The sequence below is a fragment of the Corvus kubaryi genome, unplaced genomic scaffold (genome assembly GCF_017639235.1).
Source record: "Corvus kubaryi isolate FWS band 111438036 unplaced genomic scaffold, C.kubaryi_AGA036_p1.0 74, whole genome shotgun sequence".
Classification (NCBI taxonomy): Eukaryota; Metazoa; Chordata; class Aves; order Passeriformes; family Corvidae; genus Corvus; species Corvus kubaryi.
Window position 1 is genome coordinate 17,436,587 of NW_024582061.1, and position 9,560 is coordinate 17,446,146.

Consider the following 9,560-nt stretch of genomic DNA (forward strand, 5'->3'; position numbering starts at 1 on the left):
CCCCGCGCCTCTGCCCGCGCCTCCCGGCACCGCGCTCCGCCGAGGAGAGAGAAGGGAAAAGCAGCAAAAGCCCTTCGCACCAGGGCGGGAGGAGCAGCAGCAGCAGGAGGAGGAGGAGGAGGAGGAGTGCGGGGGAGAGAGGGAGGGAGCCGGCGCGGCCGGCGAGGCGCAGGGGGCTCGGCTCCCCCGCCGCCTGACAGCCTCCTGAGGAAACCGGAGAAGGTCCTTCACCGAGTCCTCTGCCAGGCTCCCCGCCGCCACCGGGCGGCAGGACACCCGCCCTCCCCGTCGGGCAGCCGCCGCGGGCGGCCGGGCACGCGTGGCCCCAGTCCCACGCTGGCCGCCTGCCCCCGAGCACCACCAACCCCCGCCCCGGCACCCCCACTCGCCCGGACGGGAGCTGCGGGGCTGCAGGCTGGCACTTAGTGGTACAGGAGGGCTGCGTGCTGGGGGGACAGGGCCCCCGGGGTGGTGGGATAACCTTCTGCAGCCCCCTAGCGAGGGGGCACTCAGGAAACGGGGGAGAGCAGCAGTCCCAGTCTCTTGTGAACATCAGAGCATCCCCCAAGAGGAGCTGTCAATGGGCAAAGTGGGGGGCTACTGGGGCACCCCTAGAAAGTCATCCTCCACAGTCGTGATGATTTTCAGCCAGCCACTGGCTGGCTCTGTGTTTGGACTTCGAAGTTCAGACTCTCTGGGTAATGTGCACCCACTGCTCTGGTCTCTGGCTGGTGCCACCCATAAAGGTGGCATTCATCCTCACTGCCAGCTCCTCTTCCCAGAAGGGCATGGTTTGCTTTGCCTGCTCTGGGGCCATTCTGGTGAGACCAGGGTGGGGCAAATTGAGAGGCCATCAGGCCCCTTGCCCAGCACTAACATGTTGCACAGCCTGTAACAAGGGTGGCTGGGGTGAGGGGCAGTGACATATGGGAGCTGTGGCTGCAGCCTCATCACCTCCAGACAGACCTAAATCCTGTACCAGGGAAGGTCAGCAAATCTGGCATCACCACAGTGTTCTTGGGCATGTATTCCCTCCATTCTCCGTGAGAGAGAAGATGAATAATGCCTCGTCCTGCCTTGTTGGTGCTCTAACCTGGGGGATGTGGCTGCCCTTGGGCTGCATAGTGCTGGCATAGGAGACCCCAGCCCCCCGGCAAGTGGTGATACAAGAAGGCATTATAATGATGGAGGTGGGATTAAACAGGTCGAGGAGGCTCAGCTCCCTCTGGCCGGTGCCTCCTTCAGGCCAACACTGAAGCCCCATGGACCAGCCTGTCCTCAGGACTCATGCCTTACCTGCCACGCCACAGGGGGCAGGCTGAGGGTCTCACATGCGATGAAACACTCCAGCATCATTCTGCCTGGGCATCATGGCAACCTGACATTTCAGGCTGGAGCTTTGCACAGACAGCTTCCCACCTCATGAGGGTGAAACACTTGTGTGTTTTGCTGGGGAATGGATTTAGAGGATAAAATTTCGTTTCCCTATTCACCAAGCCTGAGCCCTGCAGGCCCCCGGTCGCTTCCCATCTGGAGTCTGGCAAAAGTCAAAGACACTGAAAGCGTGGATGAAGAGAGCAGCTGGAGCCCGGGACGTGTCCGATCGGCCCCCAGTGCCTCAGCCTAATAGAGATCCATTAGGTAAGGTAGCTTGTAGCCTCCAGAGCTTCCTGAAAGAGATAGAAATCTAGTGAGGCGGAAGAAAACTGCTCGTCTCCAAAAGCCACACTTTCCCTGCATCTCAGAGGGCTCTCTGATGAAAGGCCCCATCGTCTGGAAGTTGCAGACATGGGGGTCGTTACCACTAATAGCCACTAATAGCATCGGCCTTGAGAGAAGCTGCGCAAGCAAAGTTTGCTGCTGCCCAGGTAACGCCAGCAACCCTTTCCCAGGCACCGGGTGATTGCTCCCGACGTGTGTGCGAGCAGAGTCGCCCCGGGGGCCCGGAGAGTTTAACAGACTGTTAACAGGCAGAGCGAAAAACTGGCCCAAAACGGGGAGTTTGCTGGAAAATGGTTGCCTGGCATGACCTGGGAGAAAGGGAACGGTTGTAAGGCGGGGGGGAGGGTGTTTACTGAGTGTGAAGCAGCCGATTTAAAGGGTCTCTGGGAGCGAGAAGGAGGGGGGAAGAGCCGCTCACAGGCGTTAGCTGCGTGCATCAACCTAGAAGGAAACCAAAGCCAAGGGCATGGTGCCGAGGCGCACCCGCCCGGCACGTCCCCGGCGCGCAGGGCCGGCCGGGGCTGGCTCCGTGCAGTGCTGGCACCAGGGGCTGCAGCCCGCAGCCCCGCTGAGCCGTCAGCTCATCTTTGTCAAATAAGTGACCCAGCCACTAGCTGCATCCCCAAAGGGAGAGGGTTGTGAGAGGGAAATCCTGTAGCCCGGCACCTACACTCTAACATCCCTGGGAAGCAGCGGCAGGACCCGCAGGAAAATTCAGGTCAGCAGGGACCTCCGAGAAAAAGCAAAGGACATGCTTGCAACATCCGCGGGCACTTCTAGGGATGGGGATTTGGGAGAAGAGCTCCGTTAGGCTTTGACCACCAGCCTTGGAGGATGTCACGGAAATATTCCCTGTAGTGACAATGCCACCCGGACTACAGAAGGGTGTCTCTGCGCCTGCAGAAATGGGATATACGGGCAGTTCAACACCGAGCGGGGAGGGATACGCCGAGCGCTGACACTGTAAACAGATTGTTTCTGGCAGGGCACGGTGATCTGGAGAAGATCCTCTCTGTCACAGCCAGAGAGCCCGACAGACCCAGATCCCCGCTGATCATGGGGGTGCAAGCCTAGCAGAGCTGCCAGGTTCTTGCCCGAGGAGCAGGAGGAGGAGGGGGCCATCACCATCATTAATGTGAAGTAACGCCCTGGGAGCCTCCCTGAATGTGGGAGGTTTTGGGGTACAGTCAGATCCCGAGAAAAGCCAGCAGTGGGTATTTGGAGCCCCAAAGCTACCCAGCCAGCACCCCCCACCCCTACCCGGGGAATCAGAGACACTTTCCCCCCAAAAAAGTGATTTTTACCATGCAGGACTGAGCTGGACTCGGGGCCAAGGGGTGAATGAGGGAAAGGATGCTGCTGTGGGGTGGATGCCCCGCATCAAAGGGCTGTGCTGCGATAGGAGAGCTCCAGCACCTCATGCTTTTGTGCTGAGCAGTGCTGCCAGAGTGGGTTTTTGCTGCTTGCAAATCAGCATCTAACACCCGACATCATCAGCTAGGAAGAGCTGAAGGCGAAGGAAGGCTGTCAGGAAGAGCTTCCAGCACGCGCTGCGACACTGTCCCCTGCCTGGAGGCAGAGGAGAGGCAGAGCTCCTGCCATCATCCCTGGGCGTGCATGGGGCGTGTGCATCCCCCCACACCTCCCACCATTCCCCAGGATAACACCAGAGAAACCTGCTTCCCTCCAAAACTTCAGCGACTGAAACCGGTTCTGTTCCAGCCGGGGCTGGAGCTGGGGAAGAGTCTCCCCTTGCATTTGTCTCTGTGAAGGAAATTTCTGTGGCCGTCAGCACCCTGCTCCGAAGGTCTCTCAGACCCATTGTCTAGGACTGGGATAAGGAATCCCTGGGGTCGAGTGCTGGGCTAATGTGCAATAAGATGCTGCTCCCCTCTCCAGATTATCATAGGCTCAATGGATTAGGGAAACCAAAGCAGATCTTGGGCTACTGGTGTTGGAAAACTAAAGCAGGGGAAAGTTAAATGCAGTGGGGGAGGCAGAGACATGAGGTGGCTGAGCCCAGAGCAGCCACCATCCACCCTCTTTCCAGCCCAATGTGCACAAGGGTTTTATTCTCCGGCCTGTGCTTGATGCTCTGGCTGTAAAACGGCTGTAAAAGAACAACTGTGCCTCTTAACGGCTTATAGAGAGCACAGAAGCATATGTGCTTTACCATTACCATCATAATTGCAAACATTCAAAAGTTGAGATTTGCAAGCTTCCAGCTTCCCAAAGGCGGCTGGATTCGAATCCAAATGACATCCAGAGGAATGAGGAGAAAATCAGCTCAAAGCAAGGGCTTATTTTTAATTTATGCCTCAGTATAGGCAAGCAGGATCTGGGCTGGAAGCCCGAGCTCCCTCAGCTGCCACTGTTAGAGGGCAGCCGTGCCCACACATACAGCACAAAGGTCCATGAGCATCAGCTGTGACCCCCAGGCTGTCTGCATATGGACTTTGCATTTAGCATTAAACTGGGAGACAGTGCTGGTAAATGCTCCCCCTTTGCAGGCACTTGGTACCCATCAGCCCGCTAGCCCAGGGGTTTTGCTGGCACAGTCTGGAGGTTGTGTAGGGGATGTATGCAGGGTCTTTGCAGCTCCCTTTACACTCATCTGAGCTTCAGGGCAGTCAGTGGGACGTTGGACCCAAAACTGTCTCCTCACTGGTGCCTGCAGGCAGAGAAGGAGCACCCCAGCCTCAAACCTCCTTCTAACACTGGGCTTGTGCAGCAAGTCCCTGCTGGTATCCTGGGTGGAGACCGAGTGCCCTCTGCTTTCCTCTTTAAAATAAGTTTCTACCAGTTTTCAAGCATTAAAAGGCTAAATAAACACCTGGAAACAGCAATGCACAGCCCAGCTTACTCAGCAGTGCAGTGGCACCTCTGGCTACACTCCCTCTCTCCACCCCCTCTGCTCTCATCCCTGACCACCCCTCATGCAAAGCGCTGATTCAAACCACAGTCATTTAGGGCAAAACACACCCAAAGAGAGAAAGGATGAGAGCAGCCATGGCTGTGCAGGCCATCCCCAGGGCTGGGGGAAACAGCTGTTTGCGAAGGGGGGGTCTGCTGCAGGGAGGATGGGAGGCAGTGCCGCCAGCTCCGGGCTGCTTCAGCCAACTGTGGAGCAATAAAAACCAGACCGTAGCAACAAAAGGGACTCAGTGTTTCCCCTCCCGTGCTTGAGGACCTGAGAGGGTGGTGGTGGCAGTGAGCTGTTGGTGTTTGCTGGGATGGGGGATTTAGAGCGCCTGTTCCGGTGGCCGAGGCAGGACCTGCAGGAGGAGGCCATATGGTATGGAGCAGCGTGCTGCGTGCGGTCCCGGCGTCAGACCGGCAGCAGCGGGCAGAGCCTCTCCTCGGGAAGGGCGGCCGTGCCAAGCACAGGCTCTGGCACAGGTGCCGGCCGGCTGCCAGGTACACTCAGGTGCTGCGGGCGGCTCGGAGTCCGCAGGGCAGCGTGGCATGGCCAGCAGGGCAGGATGCCTCCGTGCAAACCAGCTGTCCCTCCTCATCCCCTGGAACCAGGAGACACATAGGGGCTCGTGACCCCCACACAGCACAAGCTTGGGCCAGGTGGATGTAACTGTGTGTGTGAGTGTAGCAGGGTATGAATGTTGATGAAATCTTTTCTTCTACAAGACCAACATTTTGACATCGGAACAGAGGATGACAAGTGGATCATTAGCAGCAGGAGCACATCCACCTCCCCCTCTTCCCGCTCTTCCCTGTGCTGGGGGACAGGCTCTTCCAGCCGACTTGGAGGGGCTCAGCACATTCCTCCTCTCATGATAACCCTTTTCCAGCAAAGGCTGGCTCCACTGGGGCCCACTTCACTGGGCTCTTGCCCTTTCTTGAGATGCTAAGGGGTGAAAAACAATCAGGGATGTGTCCTGAGAAAGAGGAGCTTCAGGCAGATATTGGGGAAGGCTTGTGAGCAGAATGGGACAGGAAAGATCCTTAATTAAAACCAGGGAAGGGCAGGCAAAGCCCATAGTATCAGTTTTGCTTTTCCAGTGGAAAAGAACAAGGGTGAGAAGGTAAAGAGGTGTGGATGTGCAATGCCCATGCACTGCCTCTGCACAGTGGCACGCTGCCTTTGGGACCATCACTTTCCTCTGCCTGCCCTTCCATGGGCACTGGTATGTGCCAAGCTACCTCTTCCCCTCTCTAGCAGCAAACTGCAGGCTCTCTTTGCCCTTGGCTTCCCAAGAGTGTCCCAGGATGGATGTACTTGTCCTTTGATGTCTCTTTTCACTGGATTACAGAGGAGGGAGAGGGCTTTGCTATCAGAGGGCTGGCAGCGAGCAGAGCTCCCTTGCCCGCCAGGAGCCCGTGGGCTTTCGAGTCAGCTTCCTTTTGGCATGATCCTCCTTTGCGAGTGAGACCTGCTGAAGATGGCCCAATCCTATTAGTGGCAGGGATTTGCTTCAGGTCTCCTACCATTACCCTGATGATATTTTTTTGTGCAATAAGCGTCTGTCTTTTGGGAGACTGAAAATCAAGCGTGCCGCTTTCCCACATAGGAACTGTCCCTGTGCCATGCCGGCAGCAGCCTTGCTGCGGCAATCAGGAGTCACCTTGGTGCTCCTACCAGATGTGTCATTTTCCTTCCACCTCCCAAATCCCAGCCCAAGGACAGGACAGATGCCACCAGCAGCAGGGCTTTAGGTTGAAACAAGTCCTATGTTTTCCACACAGGAAGAACAAATTAGGGAATAGCTTTGAGACTAATAGAAGGACAGCTGGTGGGTGCACCCATCCGAGGGGAACAAGGGACCAGGGCACACTGAAAACTCCTATGACCAGGGATGCAGGAGGATCTGTGGCAAATCTTGGGAAAAAGAAGGGAAAAGGAAAAAGGCGAGATACTGGCTCCCAGTAAATAATTTCTGAAGGTCTGTGTGAGGTTTGCAAAGTGATGAGGCTGGATGATGGGCTCAGTAACTACCTGCAGCTCCACAAAGGACAGGGTAAGAGGGATAATATACAATGGGGGGAATAGGACTAAATTAAGCAGAACAGGAGAAAAACTGAAAATCCAGATGGTGAGATGTATGTGGCTACAGACATGTCTCAGACTGGAGCAAGAGAAGCACCATCAAAAACATGCCAAAAGCAGCAGAGAGAGATCAGGGTGGGGGATGTGACAGGTCTGCTCTCACTTGTGCAGCTGTCTGAGTGCGGCAGCAAGGTGCAGGTGGAGGGGGCTGTGAAAACTCCTGTGAGTTGGCTGATACTGTGGGCAGGGAAGGTGTGTGACTGAGTGAGGAGAGCTGTGTTCAAGCCTCCCAGGTACTAATCCTCACTCATCACTCCTCTTGGAGGACCAGTTCACAGTCTCATAGTTCTTGCAGTGGCAGATGTCCCTGATGTCCTTTGAATGGGGCTCTCACTGCTGGACATTCATCTTGTCACAAGAGCCCCTGGACAAGCTGTGTGGTTGCTCTCCAGTGCTGCCCTTGGCCTCATCCTTTGCTTTCTGCCCCTCATGCTCTGTTTCAGGATGTACCATCAGCCTTTTGCAGGCAGAGAATGATGATGGCCCTGCCCTGGCTGGAAATGGGTTGTGGCTGCTGGGGCAAGGCAGGTAAATGCAGGGATGTGGCTGCCCTAATCATTTTTAAAGCTTGCCAATGCTTGTAACAACCAGTGGAAGTAGTTGCAAATATGAGGAGAAAAATAAACTCTTGGCATCCACCAGCAGTGGGTTTCTCCTCTACCAATGGCAACATGGAGACCCCAGAAGGCTTGGGCCAGGTCCGAATTACATGCAAAAACTCCCATCACCATCTTTTTAAGGATGGAGCAGCTGGCAGGCATGGGGTAGATGGCCCTAGCACTACTGGAAAAGGGGAGCCATGTGCCGAGCTGGGAGCTGGGATAAGAGGTTGGCCAGAAGGTCCCTTCCCCAGGGTCCTGGCTGGGGCATTGGAAGAGGGAACCACACCCTGGTCAGAAACCAAGCTGGCTCAGGAAGCTGCTCCCCAGCCTGCCCCAGAGATGCTGCCTTAGCACAGACATGTCACTGAGCACAGCATGGCCAAAAGCATCTCCTGATTTCTGCTCCCTTGGCATCTAGGAGACTGAGACCAGGCCCTGGGCCTCTGATTTTCGGAGGCATGAAGGATGCAGAGTGATAAGGGTTTGCAACTGTGGGAGCTCTCTTGCCCCAGTTTATCCCTCTTGAGTGAAGGCTGGAGCCCCGGTTTCATGGGGAAGACTGACAGCTCAAGGCTGCCCTAGGTAAAGTATTGCTAACATTTCAGGAGAAGGAGAAAAGCCCAGACACTTGCACCATCCTGCAGTGAGAAAGTGGTACATGCATCAAAGATACCAAATGTCTCTTTGGAGGGGCAGGGGATGTTTTAGTATTGATCTCACATTTAGATGTTTAGCTCACGTTTCCAGATTGTCCTTCAGCTCTGAATAGGAGCTTGCTGGCTGCATGGTGACAGGGGCCACCACCAGCCTGCCCTCATCAGGCAGCAGGACCACTGGGAGAAGGGGTGGCCAGGTTGGTGGTGGCAGGGAATGTCATGCCTTGCTGAGCAACAGAATTGCAAAGACAAAAAAAGCTCGGTCTTGAAAATTAGCAACACCTGAGTGGCCCTTCTGCAGTCTTCCACATCATCGCCAGAGACATTTCCCTGTTGCACCAGCTTTACCTCAGGGGATGGATGCCACTGCAAGCCATGCTGCCCTCACTGCCACTCTCATGCCACTTTCCCCTCCCTGACCTGCCAGGCAGGCTCTGTGGCTTTAGAAATCAAAGGGGCTGGAGCTCCAGAAACCCTGCAAGGTTCCCCACCCACAAAAGTGCCCATGGGGCTCTGCCTTCATCATCAAGGTGTGGATTTCTAGTCATCCTTCTCCCAGAGAAGACTTGAAAAGGTAAAACGAGTGTAGCCTGGAGACTCAGGAGCCAGAGATGAAATAAGAAAAGTTCCAAAACTTCACTTTTTTTCCTTCTTTTTGTTCTATTCTCACAATCTTTTTGCCAGTTTTTGGCTTTCCACAGGCTTGGCTCCTGGCCTGAGGTGCCTGAGGGTAACATGTGCCGGGGCCCCCTGAGAGAGCTGCTGGTGTCCTGGGAGAGCTTTGCAGTCTCCTGCTGCAGCAAAGATGCTTTCCCCCCAGAGTGGGAGAGGTGGGCTGCTGGCACCCACCCCACTCCCCCTGCATGTGGTGGGGGTTCCACGCAGGCTGCCGGCCCCTCACTCTCCATCTGGCTCACACCAGGGTGTGCAATCCCTTCTGCACAGTGTGCCTGGAGCTGTGGCTCCTCCCTGGGACATCTCCCGATGAGCTGATCCCCCTCCCTTCGCCTCTTCCCCAGGGCAGCCAAGCTGCGTGGCTCTGTGCAAGCACAGCAGGAGGACAGATCTGAGGAGACAGGAGGAAAACGAACTCCCTTAAATGTGATGGAGGCGACTGCCTGGTTCTGTCAGCCATTGCCCCCTCTGCCCCCCTCCTCCCGCACCCAGCTTGCCTCCTGCTGTTTTTCTCTCTCTCTGGGTATAAGATGTCACAAGGATTAGGCCCAAATCTCCCTGGGTGCTGCACTCGCCCCATGCTCATCTCTTGAGGTCACCTTGGAGTTGAGCGCCATCCGCTCTAAGCAGGGACTTGGCCACAAAGGCAGCTGCAGTGGAAATCTCACCCTTGAAACGCCGGGTGGGAGCAGATGTGAAGCATCTGAAGATGTCACCCTTCAAGAACAAACCATCTAAAATTGTTTAAGTGGTGACCAGCTAGCATTGCTGCTGGAAGAGGGATGACTGCTCGCAGGATCAGCTGGGCTGCACCAGGGCAGTGGGGCTGGAGCCAGGGGAGTG